The sequence below is a fragment of the Zootermopsis nevadensis genome, unplaced genomic scaffold (genome assembly GCF_977971745.1).
Source record: "Zootermopsis nevadensis isolate Lab colony 2312 unplaced genomic scaffold, Znev_1.0 Znev_ptg000006l, whole genome shotgun sequence".
Lineage (NCBI taxonomy): Eukaryota > Metazoa > Arthropoda > Insecta > Blattodea > Termopsidae > Zootermopsis > Zootermopsis nevadensis.
Window position 1 is genome coordinate 4,078,203 of NW_028259138.1, and position 21,046 is coordinate 4,099,248.

Below are 21,046 nucleotides of genomic sequence, written 5' to 3' on the forward strand. Positions count from 1 at the left end.
ACCTCCACTCACCCCAAACACCTACATGGCGTATAGTGGGACAAACTTTACTTTACTTTACTTTTACTACTTGCAACCTGAAAACGGTACCCCGTTGTATTAAGATGTTCAAAAGTATGAGTCATTTACTACTGATGAATGGACTGCCGCCCTAAAAAGTTGTGTTTTAAAGTATTTATTATTTATGCAATCAGAACATGTGTTCTCAAACTGTTATTAGTATCATGATAACGAAAATGACTCACTCGTATGCCTAGAGAGACATTTTTGAAGAAAGGTTTTATTAAGTTTTTTGGATGAATGATTTAATGCAGTAAGAAGAAGTCATCATTTAAGAATGTAAAATAAAGCAGCTTGCGCATGAATACAGATTTGTGTATTAAGGCACTCTCGGTTTACGAACATTCGCTATAACGAACGTCACAATTCATCCAAAATTTCTTAAGGTCGCCAATAGATTGAGTTCCTTATAAAGTTGAATACATATGTATGTACATACATTATGTTAGTACTCATTTTCTTTATTTCTATTTTGTAACTTTTCATGCTTCTAATTAAAATTAACAAGTACGATATCTTGTTTTATTACTCTTTTATTTCATTTTATTTTACGTTACGTATCGTAAACGATAAACCATACCGCATACATACATCATAATAAAACGTATTGTATAGACCATTCGATGTTTAGTACATGGTTTTAACGCTTTAAAATGGCTGCTAAGGTATACTATACGTATCGTAAAAGATACACATAACGAACAAAAACGTATAACGAACGTCTTGGAACGGAACTCGCTCGTAAACCGAGAGTTTCCTGTATATATAATAATTATATTATAGAGCGTTTGGCTCTGTGCCTTGTGGTGTGGTGGTAATACTGCTGTACTGTACGTGAATCTGGGGACTGAACTTTTACCCCCACAGTTGCATCGCCTCTAATTGAATTTTAAAATCCCTCATACTACAGACTGAACAAATGCATTATACTGAAAGTGCGACACTCATGTTGAAGGACGGTAAAAACTCAAAATTCGGGGAGTATGGGTAAACCGCTCTGGGCGAAGCGGTCCGATTTCCAAACATCCCAAGTAAACAGCAATGACAACAGCGTGAACTTTACACCATTTAGTACTGTCTCTTCTTTTCACTGGAGTGAATATAGACAACAAAATTAGAAATTTAACTGACCGCAGCAACCGAGTTATTGTTTCGTACTCGAGGTATTCCGGGTTTCATTTTCGACCCAAAGGCCGGCTATCGCGGCAAATAATGTTCGTGGTTGTGCTCAGTCCCTATGCAGGCTCTGGTACACTAATACAACACAGGCCACACCTTCGTTCTGTACCCCAAAACATCTTTCACAACCACTCTCAATACGCTTTTGGTCTATCACATATAAAATGGAGAAAGCGTAAACAAGTAAAAGGAAATGCAAGAATATCTCTGTGTCAAAGCGCCTTGTTAGTTGTTTTCATCCTCTAGCCATTTCACCCCCAAAAACAATACTCCCATCACCCATTATAGAGATGTCCCAAAAATGTATACACACATTCAATGAGTAAAATAAATACTTTTTTAATAAATTAAATCATTACATTCGTCAGTATTGGCACTTCGTGAATTAGCGAATCTAGTGTAGTGACCACCGTTAGCTTCGTGGCTCAGTTGACAGGGGTGAGCAACTGACAAGCCGTCACCAAAGTTGTAGCTGTATACACATATTTCAAGGACACTGTGTTTAGGAAGCTTGGCACCACAGCCGAGCAGCATTTGGTAGCAAAGATAAAACTGCCTGGCCTAGCCAATATCGAACAAGAGTAGTTCAGTCCGCAGGCAAATACGAAGCATGGTAGGATTTTCCTGCAGATGCTTCTCAGGAAAATATGGCAAAGGAAGGTGAGGTTTACCAGAAGTACTCCGCCGGAAGAAGTGGTTTCAGCAGGGTGCAAAAATGCATCCGGTTATAGGTAGATACGATCTGGTAAAATGCAGACACAGTTCATCCTTCTTCCGGAGGAGTTTGTTTCCAAATGCCTGTAATTTACCTTCTTTCATGATAAGTAAGACACCTTGTTTCACACGTATACAAAACAAGTGGAAAATTATTGTTGTTTACGTCCTCATCATGAAAGTTTCGTAAAAACTGACTGACCAATAACAGTTTTCGGACTGAACAAAAACATTTCCATTATTTATCCTTCACTTTATTTCAGGTCTACGTATTTACAAACATTCGCATGTAGCTGCATTACTGAAAACATCGCCCAAGGTAAAAGATCGTTAACCGAAAACCTTCGTCCCACAGAGCGAATGTTAAAAGTAGAGGTTATGTTCCTGAGCAGCCATTTTCAAGGATAACTGACTATGAACATAGGTTCCTCTACTTCTCAGTCAACAACTGCAATTTCTGACATTGGACTACTCTTCTTTGTGAAAAACTTTTCTATTGAGGTGGGTAAGAAAAAACGATTGTATGTGCAGGGATGCAAGGCGTAAACAAGTAAAGTTACGATTCTGCAACAAAGGAATTTGTTAATTACGCCTGCACATATGAAATGCTGGATGAACTCTTTGGAGCATCGACATAGGATTTTAAGCCATTTCCTTTCCACTCCAGACATGAATTAACATATACTTTAAAAATTTTCTGGGCATGGTTCTGGCTGGTCAGTGCAGATTTGTATCGATTCATTAAAGAGCGTTCTCTTTCAGTTTAAAAAAAGACGGAATTCGATGTGCCCGGCCAAGAAATCACAAGAATTAAAACAACGCAGGTAGAAAACACCAAGTAGACCGAATCCTGATCGAGAGGTGGCCCTGAAAGCTACACTCTCTTCAGCTAGTCACGTCTGTGTTATCACTTGTTGCACGCTCATATACTGCTTTGTCGAGATCGCATTACAGCAACGGAAAAACTTCACAGACCATTAGAAAACATGACATCACGTCTTGTTTAAATGCATGTATACTATGTATCACGTGCCAATAACAAATCAGAGTTTGGGTGTTGTGTGATGGAGGAGAATTCGTGACAGAACGGAAACTGAACTTCATTAAAGAAAACGCAGGCTTGGGAAAGGTTTATGACGGCTGCAATGCTTCATACCCATTATCGTTTGCTCTATTCACTGATTAATTTCTATGCACCACTTCCACTAGTACCGATTCCGACTGTTACACTTTTCAATATAACCTCAAGGTAAGTATAACTTCAATGTTCGTGATAACTTTGCTTACAGACGTTGTAGAATTGTATGATACATCTTCCACGGAATTGGAATTTGCATTTGTAGCTGCAATATCATTGGTTATCGCAATAAAATCTAAAGCTGGAAACAGATTTCGTGAGGCTATATTGTTACTTTACGTTGACTAAAAAAAAAAATCCTCAACCAACGTCTGACAGCAAATATGTGACACGACACATTTTCAGGAATCTATATCAAGAGGTGCTTGTGTCGCTCTGACCTCAGAAGTTTATGCGGTATACAGAACGAAATTAAAAACTGCGAAGATGGAACAATCATATGTGGCAGAATGTTCGTACTTAGTTTTATTAAATTTATATCACTGGTTTAAATGTTATTGGGATATCTTGAAAAAACATGCGGGGGGAGGGGGGGAGGCACACACGGACATGACGATACTATGTGCCTGTCTTCCCTTATAAAACAAGGATAATTACATAAGATTCTGCCTGTATCTATGCACTAAGCACTGTTTTCCATTCTATTGAGGACGGATGTATGATTTCCTATGGATTATCTTTGCGTTGTGAAAAGCGGTTATATTTTGCTTTGTATTCAGGATGTCGGTGTTCAATCACAGAGGCCACCTATCGTGCCAGATTCTCTGCGGTGTCTCAAGGTTTTCTCATTAAAATATTGGAGCACAATCATACTCCTTTCAAATCCATATTTATGCAGGAAATCTTATCCAATACAGCAGTGTACAGCTTCGTATTCGGTTCGAATTTCTGTCGTGACGCCTGCCTGTTATTTTCAATGACGTTCTAGGGGTTTTATTTTTTTCCTCGCAGAAATTATGTTAAGCATCTTTATAAAATATTCCACGACCGCTTCCTTCCACACCTTTCTCAATCGTCGTGTCCTTGAATTTTCACTTTCAAGATGCAATGAACAAGGCGTCGTTTTATAAATAGGAAACCATATCTTTCAGGCGTTTGAATCTGATGCAGTAGGAGATGGATGAGAATGAGGAAAAGATACTGAAGAACAGAAGTGCAATGATGAGGAAGAGAAAACACAAATTATGCTAATAAATAATAATAATAATTGTGATTAAGAAGAAAGCAGAGAAGATCTTGAAATACAAGGACCTTCTCATTGAAATACAGAGAATGTGGAAAGTTCAAGCAAAAGTAATCCCAATAATTATAGGAGCAACAGGAACTGTCTCCAGGTCACTCAGAAAATATTTGGCCAACATCCCGGGCGAACACGACATCAGGTAACTTCAGAAAACTGCTATTTTAGGATATTCATACATCATTCGAAAGACGCTGTCGTAAAACACACAGTCATCTCTCACAATAAAACTATATAATACATATTAAAAACAGAATGTATTCGGAAATGGCTGCTGCACTATGTACCTCAGGGGCAAGGTTTGTCTCGGGTACATAGAAGTAAATACCTAATAAAGTGGTGAATAGGTGGAATAATAACAATAATAATAACAACAACAAAGATGCAAAGTTTAAGAAAGAAAATGGAGACGAGATTGAAAGGAAAAGAATGAGGATGACGAGAGGCAGGAGTAGAGGAACAAGAAGAAGGGAACGGTAACACAATGATAAATACATTCATGCCATTTTCGTATCTACATTGTTCAGAAAACCATTTCTTGGTGTGAACAACAATATGTTATGGGGGGGGGGGGGGCAGAGAAGCCACAGAAAACTGCCACGGCAGATCCAAACGCTGCGGACTCCAGACACAAAGACCGCATTTCGGATCCGATGTCGCTTCGTACCTAGCTGCGACGCTCAAGATTTCCAAAGCCCTGTCGAAGGCAACACAGCCAGCACCTAATTTGCATAAATTATATGGAAGCAGAAACTGAGGATTCAACACCGCTAGAACTAAAACCAGTTCCACACAAAACAATCGACAAAATTACTGTTTTATATATCACGATTTGTAATTATTCAAAAAGGAAACGTCATCATACATTTTCATAACACCACACATTTAACGAATTTACCTTTCTTATAATTTCATCGCGAACTCCAGTTCTACATTTATTGCTGTTCCAGATATTTATGTTTAAAATATCTTAAAATTATTTCATAATCATCACAATGCAATCAAAAACTTAGGCCAGGGGTTGGCCTGCTTCGGTTGCATTATATAATGAACGTCGAATATATGTTTTTTTGTAAAACAATAAACTTCCCTGCCCCATTAGTGGAGCGGAGTTACTGCCCAGCTGTGCATAAGCTTTTCGCTATACCATAGATTTGGTTAGATATGTTATGATCGTTCCAGATGTTGGTTCGTACCATATTTAGTTCTATGCACATTTACACTCACATGCACATGACCTACATAAACAAAATGTCATCAGCCGCTCTGTAGTCTTCACTTGTCGTATCAGACATTGGACTCTTCAGATCTACAGACACAATCCAGATGTTTTGTTCGGAGGATCACAATAATAAATACTGAATACTATATAAGTGCTGATAAGCTGCATATCAAGACGTTCAAGAATTAAGAGACGTTACTGAGCATGTTTCCATTTCTCGTTTTTACGTAAAGTCCGTAATACGTCGGCCATGAACAAGTATAGGGTGTAACAACTGCCCTTTCTTGTTGTCGTCAAGAACATTCTTCGGCATATGTATTCTGAGATAGGCCATGTGGTGGCAAAAAATTTGACGTGTTCTGATTTCTCGGCGTTTTACTTCTAAAGACCTCAAGCCCCTTCTTGCCCCCCACAAACCCTTCCCCAATTTCTTTCTTGCAATAAACCAGAGTTCTTCTTCCCTAGTGCCAATAACAGAATACCGTTGGAACCAAGGGCCCAGAAACCCCTTCTAACACTATTTTAAAAAGTAATAGCAAATATTCGCTACCTGCAACAACGGAAATGGCAAATTACCATAGCACACAACAAAATATAAATGTTACTGATATGTGCACACATTAGAATAGAGCTGCAATCTATTTTAAATTTGCTCATGTAACAATTTATACGTTACACGTTTCTTACCTGGAAAATGTAATTTTTCCATAAGTTTTTGAAAATAAATAGCACGTGTTACGTGTATGTAAAGTACAAGACGAGACATTGATAAGGATTTTTTGCAGATCCTTTGGGGCTGAGAAAATAAATGAGCGTGTAGCAGATATTACCAAATTAAAAACAATTTGCGGGCCTTGTTACAAGTGGTCTTGAGCTGTATATGGCCCACGGGCCGCTAATTGTACCAACTTCAATAAACTGGACATCAATAATGAAAATTATTATTCATTATGGGAATCTTATAAATCTGTGAAGTCAAATTTTAAGAACATGCGGTAACGCTGAACAGTGATCGCTTTATGAATAAAATGATTGCCAAGTAACAAATCAGGGATACGTATAGATTACTTGAGCAGTATAAAAACCAACGAGCAACAGGCCAAAGAAGGGGTGACATGGAGAACAGTATAAAGAAGATTCTATATAGCGTGAAGGAATATTGTTAAAGAATACATGCATAAGAATTACTCCAATGAAGTATTGTACAAGGTTCCAAATGCGTCCCTTGTTACTCTGAGCAATTCATTGGTCTTGACGCTCTTAATACGACAAATACCATTGTCACAAAGCTCAACACACCACAGACGCCACACTGAATAGCGGGAAAATATTTTTCTTAAATCTTGTTAAATGTTCATCATATTCGAATACTTTCAAATAAAAGTTAAGAATATTTACGGGCCTATAAGATTCAAAATACAGGCCCATATATTTTAAGGCATGTTCGAAATTCCACTGTAATGAACGGATTTAAAATTTAGTAAGTTCGATTTGAGCTTCATACAAAATAAGGATTACAGGCCTACTAGACAGACATGAAACAAAAATTTGCCAGGTAGCTTTACACAAAGACCCCAATATAAAATTTAATCAAAATTTTTATAGAAATTTCAGTCCTGAAACATGACCTAAATGGACGGACAGACCTGTGCATGTCTGTTCCGTGCACGCACCTTGTGGAAAGAATGCATAATGCCCTATTACTTGGCGATCCGTACATCACAGGAAGCTCCTCGCAAAGCAAAAAACCTGGTCGATATACGCTAGTGAGCCAGTGACCAATAGTGGCTTTGTAGTGACCAGTATGCTACTCCTGCAGGTCCCAAATCAGAAAATCTGCACCGATACCAGCCCGTCCGATTAGTTTCGCTGTTTTTAGTCCTTCAAGCCAAATGCTATGACAGACTTCTGTTTTGACTACAAGTGAATGCATCAAGTGACTATAAAAGGAATGCGACCTTTGTAACGGTGAAAGTGAGTGTGGAATGTGAAGGTTCGAGTAATCGATTGTCAAGTAAAAACTGGAACACTCACATGTGCTTTTTACTTCAGGTGCTACTTGTTATACATTGTTCATGCAAGCAGCTGGTGCCTTTCACCATGCCACATGGCATCCCACGAGATTGCCCTTCGTACTTCAACAAAAGAATGTCGTGCATCTGGAGCACATCATTCAAAACGGACAACAAACAACAACCACGTGAGTTCGACGTCCGTTAGAAGTAAAATACAAGGGATCAGAAGGGTGCGAGGAGCAGCAGATAAGAAAGCATACGAAGATGCTGGCTTGATGCGCCGTGTAGTCTGGTAGAAGTTTACACGGCGCAACAACCCAGAAGACAGTCATCTTCAGACTCACCGCTGAGGCAACCTCAAATCCTACAAGGAATTATATACTCCTCATAATATAAGCATTGTTCTCAGCTGCAGTACATTGTGGCGTGTTATCTCAGTTCTTATGTGGGTAATGTCTTTGGATTAGAGGAGAGTTAAGTTTAGATTTTCTTGTATTCTGAATAAAAAAGCAAAAGAATGTTTGGATAAATAATGTATCACAGTACGCGAATAAAATAAAAAATACGCTGTACCACAAATCGTTAAATTAAAACAACATAATTTTAAATTCATGTTCTCCCCCCCCCCCCCCCCTACACTTCTATAGAATGTCGGGTGGCACCGGACAGTCAATCTTTCTCATATTCAAAACTACTGCCAAACTTCTCCGAAATACTCTCCCAAAAAACGCACTAGTTGCTGTACCTGCAGCTAATCACATGGGTATGATCTAAAACTTGAATTCTTTGGTGCTAAGCTTATTAACTGCAACACGTTCCCTGATAAACCTGGAAAGTTCGATGCAGGTAACAGGCTTTGAAATTTGGCCGCGGTCTGGATATTGATGCTCCTCACGATACTGACACTAAATCGCGGATATGCGAAAACGCAAACAGCGTAAGGGCACATAACGAGAGCTACGTGTAATACTGGAATATCTTTAACCTGCACCCAATCCTACGTCCATTACGTGTGGAAGGTACACGCCAGAGACTGCTGGTGGTTACTGTGTCATCGACCGCTCTCATTGCATCCTAATGATGCTGGACCTTCCTTTACGTCGGCCCTACAAAGCCAGGCTGTATCTCACTTTTCCGGGTACAACACAGCTCCATTCACCAAATACCGCGGGCCACGTGGCAACACCAGTGACCCGCGAATAAGATAACCACGAAGTGGACCTAATCATTATCATCTTTCTGAGCAGCGATTGTTTCCCATGTTATAAGAAAGCAGAGGAACGGAAAGGTGATTCTGCGACACGGGGGGATGGAGGTTATAAAGAACGACAGAAAGAGCGGAAGGAAGATAGAAAAGGGATGAAGCACCCGCCAACTTTAAAACGCAATACTTGGTATGCTGTTCTTCATAGGATTGCTAGGGATTATGACAACAGCAGCAGTGGCAGCAGATATGACACTGAAGCTGTCAGTCGCTGAGGTCAGTCTGCGGGAATAAAAAGGAAACTGTTGCCTAAAGAACAAAGGAATTGTTTAATAAATGACGATAAAAAGTACCACCCACATCGTTTTTTAAAAATACGTTCACAAGAAACTTTCCTGCAAATCTTACATCGAGGACAAAAATTAAACTTTTTTCACAAAGAATAAAAAATCAAATAGCGCTTCAAGGATACGAAATATTGACCGACTGACAACAGCGGAGTACACAATGCTGGTCTGAATGACAACTCCTCTAAATTCAGTAATACTTGCAACATCTTGGTCAGTACCACTTAAGCCATGTGGTAACTTTTTGTACCACCTTCTTCAACAGTCAAAAAATAACTTTGTTTTGTGTATTTAACTCAGAAGAAACCAAGTATATATAAGCAACGTCAGGCTTCTTAGTAAGAGATGCCACCTGACAATTATAGAAAACACTTTATTCAATCTAGTTTCGCGCTTCTTGTATTAACCTTAATCAACGTGCAAAGTGTATATGTTTATTCAGGTTAATGTAGCGGGTAACGTCCTGCACTAATAATACTAGCGGCATGACGGTTACCGACTATCTTGACTACTTTCTTCATAGTTTTCATCAGTTCCTCACGGCAAGTACTACCTTCAAACATTCCACATTCTTTGATGTGAGCTATTAAAGACAAAATCTGTAAATGTTGGGATGTTGTGGAAGGAAGAGGTCGTGGCCTATTATAAAGCAGTATACAAACAAAAACTGCCTGGAGGAACTGGCTAAAACTATTAAAAAGGGGCAGCTGGTCTTCGGGCTGACATTTAAAAGTGGACCTTCTCAAGCAGAAGAGGTATTCGGTACAAATCCTTAAATACAATTCATAACCATCCTTCCATCTTATTCCGCGCTCCTAACCTGTCATTGAAACAGTTAAGATTGAAATACACTTTTTGGTCATCGTCTGTTTCCTAAAGAAGCACGTTAAAAGAAACTGGCAATCCAACCTCTCTTGTGGTGACACTTTCCACGTCCTTACGCATACACGTTGAAGAACACAAACATATTTGTTGTGTTGATTCAATGTAACAAGGCCGCAGTTCGTTAAAGATATTTTAGAAACTGTGCTGCAAAACAAAAAAAAAAAACAATAAAGCACAAAGTTTCACCTCCGACATTACTGGGCAGATTTTGAAGAAAAAAAAATATTACGTTGAAACTCAAGAACTGTCAGTTTCCTGTCGAATTTCATTTCAATTTGTTCCGTTACCTTTGCATGAACCCCATTTGAACTTTGAACCACATATCACAATAGCAGCTCATAGCACAACATATAAATTGTGTTTCAAACACTTCTGGATGTGGCTACTTTGAATATGCAATAAATACAGATACAGTATTGTACAAATGTCCATTCTCGAATAGGTTTGTACGGTAAGGTGTCCCTACTGCCTACGTAAGTACCTTGCCATGCAGACGTATGGAGAACGTAGGTAGGTATAACTCCACGTATTCTTAAAATCAGCAATGGATGGAATTGAGTGATAAGCTAACATCTGGCCATTTTCTCTACAATACACAGTCATCAGGGCCAATGTGACGCGCAAATCAGCAAAAATGTATCTGGAAAAACCGTGTTTTCCAAAATTGAATATACATTTCCTCTGTCTTCCTTTCAGACCTTAAACGTGTTTCAATAACTATTGTAGGAAGCAGTCCAATAACAACGTGAATACAGAGTACACTGAAACGAATGATTTGCAGCATTTGCTGTAAGCGTTTCGTCAAACTCTGAACTGCTGAGAAAGGAACCATGTTTGTAGCGGAACGAAAAATCAAGGACAAAAAGAGTAGAAAGCAACGCCCATATCTCAAGACTCACCTTACTGAGGAGGAATGGTTAACAGGGGGTCAGCGAACGGTCAGTCGACACCAGGAGTAAAACACCTTACAGAATCACTATATCACTAGCTTTAGTGAACCTGCAGAACAACAAACGAAACTCGTTCGTTATTCGAATGTTCAAAAAACCACAACACTACACTTGCTTATAAACAGTAAAATAGGTAACTGATCTCTCATATGTTGATATAGCAAATCATTCATAGCAGTCTTGGTCCATATTGTACGCTGCACAATGCGGTAATTACTGTTGAATACTTGAAATCAGGAGAAATTAAACTGATCTGAATGTAGCTTGTCACGTGGATCGTTTTGCAAACATTCGTTTTGTGGTGCAAAACTATTATGTCCCATTATTCTACCTTACACGCGCAATTCACGACACAGACTAATCGTAACAGAAATGCCGCCGGCTAGGCATGCATGGGATTGGTTGCCATACAGACAATGACGCCACCTGTTGATACTCAACACGACCGCATGGGAGCGTTGATGGTTGGAATCAGCGTCATGGGTTCTAGAACTCAGGTTTTGAAATTTAAGTCAGCCAACCTGGGGTATTGGAAGCAGGAGCAGGACACAGGCATCTAAAAATGAACACATTTTTATAATACAGAAAAATAATATTTATGTCTGTCTGTCATTATATCTTATCTCTGAAGTTTCTCAGTGGATGTAAAAGAAAAGCCTCAGACCAGTACGGACTCTTCGACACGTCCATGACAATTAAAAAGAATGAGATTTGGGACGCGGAATGTTAGAAATCTCGAAAGGGCTGAGACACTGAAATCAGTGAGTAGGGAATTAGAGAATTATAAGTTAGATTTAGTGGCAGTGCAGGAGGTGCGATGGGAGAGGGAGGGCGCGATCCCAGTGGACATATTCACATTTTTCTACGGAAAGGGCAATGACAGTCATCAGTTAGCGATAGGATTTTTTGTTCATAGCAGAATTAGGGCAGCAGTTAAGAGAGTAGAATTTGACAGTGACAGGTTGTCTTACGTAATTCTGTACGGACGTTGGTGTGAAATTATTGTCCTTAATGTTCATGCCCCAACTGAGGACAAAAGCGATGATATCAAGAGAGCTTTTATGAAGAATTGGAATCAGTATTTGATACATTTGGCAAGTATCACATGAAAATTCTGCTAGGAGATTTCAATACCAAAATTGGGAGGAGGATATTTTCAAACCCAAAATAGGCAGGGAGAGTCTCCATGCACTTAGTAATGATAACAGTGTTAGAGCAGTAAACTTCGCTACGTCAAAATATTTAATTGTAAAAAGTACAAAATTTCCACACTGTGATATTCATAAATACACTTGGACTTCTTCAGATGGGAGCACACACAATCAAATAGATTATGTGTTAGTAAATAATAGAAGGCACACAAATATAATTGATGTGAGGTCTTTCAGAGGAGCAGATTGTGACACTGATCATTATCTGCTGGTAGCAAAAGTGAGGGAGCGGCTTTCTGTAAGTAGACGAACTAAGCAAAATTTCAAAACAGAAAGATTTGATTTGAAAATATTAAGTAAGGGAGAGGCAAAGGAACAATATCAAGTTGAAATTTCGAATAGGTTTCAAATTTTAGAAACAAATGAAGGTAATGATAGTGTGGACATCAACAGGGAGTGGGAAAATGTCAGAAACTGCATCAAAATTTCAGCCAAAGAGAAACTAGGATACTACAGGAGAAAGCAAAATAAACCGTGGATTGATGAAGAATGTTCAAAATTAATAGATCGAAGGAAGTAAACATAATTTCAATGGTTGCGGAACCCAAACAAAACAAATGCGGATAATCTATGTAACGTGAGACGTGAAGCTAGTAGAACCTTTAGGAATAAGAAAAGGGTTTATTTAAAGGACAAAATTATTGAGCTTTAAACAAATAGTAAAGACAAAAATATCAGAGACCTGTAGAGAGGCGCGGTCTGAGGCATTATGCTTCGGACTGGCGATACGGAATGCGCACTGGTTCGAGTCTCGGGGAAATAAATTTCTCATGAGATTTTCGACTGGTGTATGGGACCGGTGTCAACCCAGCATCGTGATGAAATTGGGGAGCTACAATGAGTAGCGGAATCCGGTCAAGAAAACTTGCAATGGCTGGGGGTTCGTCGTGCGGACTACACATCACCCTCGTATATCTGATTGGATGATCGTTCACCTCTGCTTGAGACCAGCAGTCAAGCTAGTCGGCTTTGGCTCTCTGGAGCTGTTACGCCACGGATTTCATTTAATTTTTTTATCAACGTCAGACTAAGTTGGTAAAGGATGATAATGACAATTTGCTTGCAGATCCAATACAAATTTTGAATAGGTGAAAAAATTTCTGTAGTTAGCTCTTAAATGTTCATGAGACAGATGATGTTAGACAGATTAAAATACATATAGCTGAACTGTTAGTGCCAGAACCTAGTTTAGATGAAGTTGAATTAGCCATTGGGAAGTTATTCATAAGAAGGGGGACAAGACTGAGTGTGATAATTATCGAGGAATTTCGCTGCTATCAACCTCATACAACATTCTATCAAACATTTTTTTGGCAAGATTAACTCCATATGCGAATGAAATTATTGGGGATCATCAGTGTGGGTTCAGACGAAACAGATCAACGATTGATCAGATCTTTTGCATTCGTCAGATACTACAGAAAAAATGGGAGTTCATTGGGACCTTACATCAATTTTTTATAGATTTCAAAAAGCCCATGATTCTGTGAAGAAAGAAGTGCTATATAATATTCTTATTGAATTTGGTATACCAAAGAAGCTAGTGAATCTAATAAAAATGTGCTTAAATGAAACCTGTAGCAAAATTCGAGTAGGTAAATATGTATCTGAGACATTCTTCATCAAGAACGGTCTAAAACAAGGAGATGCTTTGTCTCCCTTGCTCTTTAACTTTGCGCTAGAATACGCCATCAGGAAGGTCCAAGGTAGGCAGGAGGGTTTGCAATTGAATGGGACACATCAGCTATTGGCATATGCAGATGATGTTAATTTATTGGGGGATGATATAAATACAATAAAGAGGAACACAGAAGTTTTACTAGAGGCTAGTAGACAGGTGGGGCTAGAAGTAAATTCAGGGGGAAAAAATGTACATGTTAGTATCTCGTCATCAGAAGACAGGCGGACAAGGCCTGTTTTTAAAGTACTGTGAAATCATTTACACGGAAGGAATAAGAGAAATCGCGGGAAGCCTGAAAGCCGAAGTGCGAGCCAAGATTTGAGCCCGGTACATCTCCAAGATACCTTTAACCTCTACACTGCGATATTCGGATCAGAGTATTATTATTTGGATACAGGCCAGTGGTCAGCTCTGGCCTCTTTATCCCCGAGGAAAAATCCTGAACATCATTGATTGTTAGGCTAGATCAGCTTCAAAGCCGGTCTGGAAACTACAATCACAAAATGAATCCGAAACCTGTCGAGATCAAACCCCAGCTGCCTCGTCACTTGACTGTGTATTATCTTGACTCGTGACTCGTCTGTTATATGACTGTATACTGGGTTACACAGATAGCAATAAGCCTGCTTCCTCACACTTTATATCAGCTTTCCGGTCTGAATGCGTGATATGGAGCACAGAGGGATGAACGTTCTCCCGACTCACTCTTCTGTATAACGCTACTCCGTTGAAAAGTCTGCTTGATCGCCACTAGGTCTCACCACAGCAGCAAGCAATGTGGTTCCCTAAGTTTCGGCAGTTATTTACACTGAGCGCCGAGTGGGTAGGCCGTGTACCTTGAAGTAACCGCATGCTGTCAGAATCTCGCGAGAAAAATTGTGTACATTGTTGCAAATTATTCACACCGACAAAATTTGTTTTTCCGGAAGACTTTAGCATAAGATTGGTAACAATTAATTCGGACACAATATCACAAATTCTCGTTAACCCTTTGAAGCCGAAACGTCTTTAAGAAACATTTAAGAAATCAGTCTTTAACTCGAAGAAAACATAATTCACGAAACATCGATTTCTTAATGCTGTTTCAGGAAATATCCCTGATACCGATGATCACACAAAATGCAGTTACTGATTGACACAGTAGGTGACCTCTGGGCTTTCAAGAATTAATGTCTACCGAATGTAGAGTGGTCCGTATCAATTATCGCATAGTCAGTTACAAGTGTAATAAATACGTGTACTTGGAAACTAAACTTTGATTTTCTTTAAACTCTAGATAACCTGTTAGCCCCTACACATTATTTATGTGTACATCTACGCCTGCTTGATTAGTGTCATTGTTATTGCGGTATTTTCGTTAGATTGTTTATATGAAATTAAAAATTGCCAAAAGGTCATCTTATAAATAACAGGTCTCTCTGAACATCGCATCGCAATGAATTAAATTGATTTTCAAATGGAAGTACGCAACACAATACGAAAATGTTAAAAAATGGCTGACCATTGGTAGGTCTATGTGCAGTATAAAGTTGAACTTGTTGATCGCTTTTAACACGGTCAGTTATCGATTTCTGAATTGACTTTTTCGTACTGACTGTTGCCCATGTAAAGAAAATTGTTTTCTGCCTAGGAATATCACCTTCAGAAAATTTGGATCTAAATGTAGCAAAACAACAAAGCGATGTAATAATATATCGTTCTAGTACGTAGTAAAATTTTCACTCCTGCTTCTTGTCCCGCTCCATAAGTTCTCCTGAAGCAGGGGTGTATCCATTCGACAGCGACCTTCGGTTTTGCCTGGAAAGAAATTAAGACATCAACAACGGTAGACCGGGCGAAATGTAAATATGGTATTTTCTAATTCAAGTCTAAAACTTAACGTTTATGCAATTGATTTAGTGTACAAATTATAAACACAAACAAAAATAAAGATACGCTACCATCACAATCACAACAGTTTCTAACCATTAACATTACCTGTTATTAATGGGTGTCTTCATCACTGGCAGCGTCACACCCTGACTCCTGTCAGCATGAGCTGACCTGTAAATGACAGAGAGACTCATGGCCAGCTACACGAGAGTGTTGAATTAATGAGTGTATCATTTTTACAGATCATAAAAATCTAAAAAAATTCTGCAGAATTAGTCCATTTTCGCCTGTACGACCTCAAAATTAAAATAATCACAATTCAAATAGGCCCATATAATTTTCAACCAACAAATAGGCCTACATCAAAACTGTAGGCCAATGCCTACATTTTTAAACCAAGCCTCGTGCCCTTATCAAAATCAGAAATAAATTTATATGACTTTAGACGCTTAAAACAGGGGCGTCTATCCTTCATTTCCAGGTACTTAAACATTAGCTATGATGAATTAAGTAGTTTCTGTACCTGTCTGTAAGTATTGTTATTCCCTGTTTTGTCACAGAAGTACAGATCCATTATACATTCGTAATTTCAGCAGCTTTAACTGTTGCATAAAACCACAGACGACTAGGTCGATCCCAGAGTTGGTCTCAATTTTGTGACGTAGAGGAACGTTCTGCTACATTGAGAATCAAACCACGGTATTCGTACTCGTACTCTTGTCATTGTATTGCTATTTGTACGCTTTAATAACCAGTCGATACTGAATGCATAATATTACCGACTGAGCTACCGAAGCTGATGTTAATATTCTTTGTCAGAACACAGATAGCAGCAGAGTTTAAGAGCGAGATGCGTTTGCATAAACGGAATTTAGCACCATTGTACGTACAGATTAAAGCACGTAACCATTGTAGGAGGTATGCTATTTGCCACGTCGGTTGAGCATCAAGGAACAGCGAAGTTGAGAAGACGTTTAAGTGGAATGGCGTGTTGCGACCGGAAGTCACTTTTCATTTCTCGTTCTCAAATCGTCTTCAGCAAAGCAAAAATATTTTCTGCTCTGCATACCTTGTATTCTGTAGGTCTCAGGTTCAAATATCGACTCAGAGAAAGGCTATTCGGACTGAGGTTTTTGTGATTTTCCTCGGCCCTTCTGGGCACTTCTTTCCGTGGCATTTTCAATTCATTGTTTATTAATTGTCATATTCGATGTTGTATAGACGTCGTATGAGCTGCTGACAGTTCGTTAAACAAACCACAAACCGCAAATATATAAAACTTGAGGATTACAACTAAATTTGTCTATACATTTCTCACTCTTGCATGTTACATGCGCCTCCTATTGTATCCTCCTTGACGTGATCTCAATACTAATATGTGGTTAACAGCATGCATTTTGAAACTGCTCATTTTTATCCCGAACTTCTATCCAATTACATCTTCTCTTAGATCCAGTTACAGGCGCGTTAAAAATCCTGTACGTGTATTCGTCCCACGGACCAGACCTCACACTTTTTCATCTCGCTGTTCCCAAACTCTGATTAAAAATTTTATGCTTCTGAGATCCTGTAATAACAATTTTAGTTAGGAGTCGATAACAAGAAATATATATTTAGTACATGCATGTACATTTTTTACTGAATTCCAATAAAACAAACCAATTCTTTTACTTACAAAAATTGTCTTCGATATTGCAAGAAAAAGAAATTGTCACAACAAAACGGATGAGTACTTTCAGTACTATCTTACACATACCGCTGTTTTGCGTTCTTTGCTTAAAATTTGTTCACTTCTTTTAGTGGATCAATAATGTAGCAAATATTTTTTTCAAGTGCTAAAATACATTGTAGCTGTGTAACTTGAGTTTCACTGCTCACTGGGGGGCTGTGGCCCCAGTTTGAGCAGCATTTATGTAGCAAACACGAAACCATCAGCTGGGACGATGGCGTACGTGACGAAATCGGGCGTTTCCCAATCGTTCTAGATTAGTGTCGGACATTTTCTTCATTTACGGCCACATTTTCACCGACTTTTTCAAGTCCACCAATCGCGACAGACAGAGTTCAAATGCGCGACAAACATATTCCGAGGGACAAACCGGAATTAAATTATTCTAAATGGGCGTTACGAAGAACGCATGAGAAAACACTGTGTATTCTGGCACGGAATACACCTTCCAAGCTTGTTTACATTACAGAATGCAAAGAACGCATGTGGAAACTGCATAAATTAAAAACGTTATAATTATCTTTGATTACATAAATACTACATACGATTTCATGCAATGCAAATAGTGATTTTAATAAATAATCACCAATCAGGACTGGTCTGTTATATAATATTTTCTCATAGAGGAATAAATGCGCCTACATGGTTACTTAACATACGCGGGCCTATACTAGGCCTATAGACATATAGGCCCATTCGATAAAGCCTTCCTTCCTTAATTTCAGGTTATTTAGTCAGTCAAAATAATTATTTTTGTGTTCTTCTGTGCTCCGTGTTGTCTGTTACGTGGTTACCACCTTTTCTAAATAACGAATCGCCTTCAACCCTGTTGATGGAGGCAGTCATCTACACAGCTTCAGTACCAAGAAAGCCACAATCGACACCTGTTCTTCGTCTTATGATCTATTCTGGCAATCTGACGAATTATTTCCGTCAAATAACAATGTAGTAGCCGTACTGAAATTGCCAAAGGAAGAACCTTCATGGGTATTTCTATTAGCTTATCAACAGCCGTGCGAGGTATGCTAATTATTTTTGCTAGTGGTGATACTAAATTACTTTATAAGTTGTAAACAAGAATATAAATGTAGCCTATACGGTGTAAGCCCACTATTAACAGGCGTGTTCCGTGGAATGGATTATAAATGATGCGCAAACATCCATACTCTTCCAATTACTACGAAATTAAAATTGCGCACACATTAAGAAGTCAAAACTGTACCAAATGAACCCTATTCGCTGTTATTAATAATCCGTGGCTTAACAGCCCTCTGAGAGCCAAGGCCGACTAGCTGACTGCTGGCCTCACGTTCACATGCCTAAGCACACGTGAACGATCATCCAACCAGATACAGGGTGACGTGTGGTCAGCTCGACGAACCCCCAGCCATTGCTAGCTTTCCTGACCGGATTACGCTACTCATTGTAGCTCCCCAATTTCCTCACGATGCTGGGTTAGCACCGATCCCATACGCTGGTCGAAAACTCATGAGAAAATTTCTTCTCCCCCGAGACTCGAACCAGCGCGCATTCCGTATCGCCGGTCCGAAGCATGATGCCTCAGACCGCGCGGCTACAGCGCGGGACGTTCGCTGTTATTACACACACTAAAATAAAATAAAATACATACAAATTGCTTAATATATGTTTCCCAGTCGTACTGTAGGCTAATAGTGAACTAAATTAACAGAATAGAGTCTCAAATATGACTGTCTACTAGAGTTTTTAGCCGTATAGTCTAGTAAAAGTTTGCCAATGTTGAAGAGGTACTTCCGGCCTCATCACAAGGGCGTGTGACGGAAATGGATATTGCAGTTATGGTCGCCTAACCACCAGACAAGAAATGAACAAAACTTGACAGGTGAAAGAATTTTACACTTTACTGGTACTGGTACGATGGCCCACGATTTTAATTTTTCGGTAATTGTGAAAATAAATAAACTAATCTAGCATCTGTTGATACCTGCTCGCTGTCTGGATGGATGCATAAGTAACAAACGCAGGGGATATTTCACCACCTGTTCGTAGAAATACATGTCTGAGAAGTACTGATGTTGAAGGACTCTTAGATAATTTAGCTAAGTAATTTTCCAAATAATTACATATAATTTATCACTGTAAACAGTTAATATTGTTATTTAATTCACCTTTGGAGCCTATTAACAGTTTACGATAATCCGTATAACAAATCCAATAACATCATAAGTATGTGGTAAAGCATGGGATTCATAAAGTGGCCCAATAATAAACGTTTCACTAGCAGTGATAACAGCTTTTTTATTTCTGGGAGTATTTTCTATTGTGTACTACTGAACTGTAATTAAATGTAAATGTTTGGATAAATTTAGTAAATTGTTTTGCAGTGCCTTTTTCATTGTAATATTTTGAAAGTTCCTTTCATTTAATATTATTCCTACAAGTAACTTATGTAACAAATACATGTTTTCTAAACTTTTTTAAGAGTTTTTAATAGTTCAGTGCGTGGGTCACCTTCAGATATTTGGATCCGTAAAGTGACCCGTATGAACAACTTTTCCGTTTTGGTTTGCTGCTTCAAAATCTTACATTTTCATAGTCTCTAATGTCCCTCTATTCTCACTTTCCCATGTGCCATTTGGTCAGAATTTCAAAATTATGGCTACAGCACGTAAAATCAAAGAAACTGACAAACTTTTAAGTGGGCCACGTTTGGCGCTAGTAACTGGTAATTCAAGATTATCTCAGTCAGTGATTAAATTAACATAAAATGTAAGCCTTCTATAGAACAGTGTGAATAAACGAAACTTTATAGCTACGAATCAATTAATCAATAAGTAAATATTATCTTGAATATAACTACCACAGTCAATATTATTGACAATACGTTTAACAAATTTAACACTTGCGTGTATTTTATGTTTGTTCCAGCTCTGTATGTTTGCAGGACAAGGATGATAAATACTAAACAATTAGGAATGACGAGGTGACGAAGTAGTTTCCTCTATCAAGGGATGAATCAGTGATCAAGTACCGGACCGCTTGTTTCATTACCCCGAGACCACTGGAAACTCCTCTCGAGGAGTTTTTGCGATACAGTGCTGACTTGCCCCTGCAGTTTCCAGTGCAGTCTGTATCCTGCCCCTCGCTACTTCAGCACAGCACCAGCCTGTCGTCTCGAAAGAGCTCTTGGAGCGCCACATCAATTCGGCTTACCCTGTCCTCCACGAAGCGGCCGTCACTAACATTCAGATACTTGAAGCGCCGAAAGAAATTCAGCACCAGGAAAGAGAAAAGCTCTGTGCCGACATGGGTGTGGCGGACCGTATAAACCGTTTCCTACAAAATTCTCCAGTTACATTTTGTGGAAGGTTCGATTCCTACATGTTGCTTTCGGATGAAAGGGGGATGGGTGACTTGAACACAATTTGAACGAACGAAGGAAAACCACCTTTCGTCCTAGAAAATGCCCCAGCTATGATAAAATTAAGTTATCGGCATTTCTGGCACATTCCAGTAACAGCATGTTTAAAAATGATGCAAAACACCTCAGCTGTGGCGTACCCTGTGCATCTCCCAAAGGGTTTCAGCAGCGTGGCATCATTGTTGGAATCGTCGGTCCT

The 21,046-nt window shown here is 39.0% G+C and overlaps 1 protein-coding gene and 1 long non-coding RNA gene across 2 annotated transcripts in view; both read right to left on the reverse strand.

The window, feature by feature from the left end:
* LOC110829849 (ferric reductase 1) overlaps positions 1–11,324 on the reverse strand; it is an 84,682-nt gene extending 73,358 nt beyond the window's left edge. Inside the window, exon 1 of the mRNA XM_087343568.1 lies at positions 10,904–11,324. The gene's annotated coding sequence lies outside the window, so the exon portion shown is untranslated. The remainder of the gene's footprint in view (positions 1–10,903) is intronic.
* Positions 11,325–15,555: 4,231 nt separating this feature from the next.
* LOC110829854 (uncharacterized) lies at positions 15,556–16,403 on the reverse strand. The gene is made up of 3 exons (XR_002543106.1): positions 16,242–16,403; positions 15,824–15,889; positions 15,556–15,643 (listed from the first exon to the last, which is right to left on the reverse strand). It is a non-coding gene; the product is annotated as an uncharacterized LOC110829854 (long non-coding RNA).
* Positions 16,404–21,046: the final 4,643 nt, after the last annotated feature.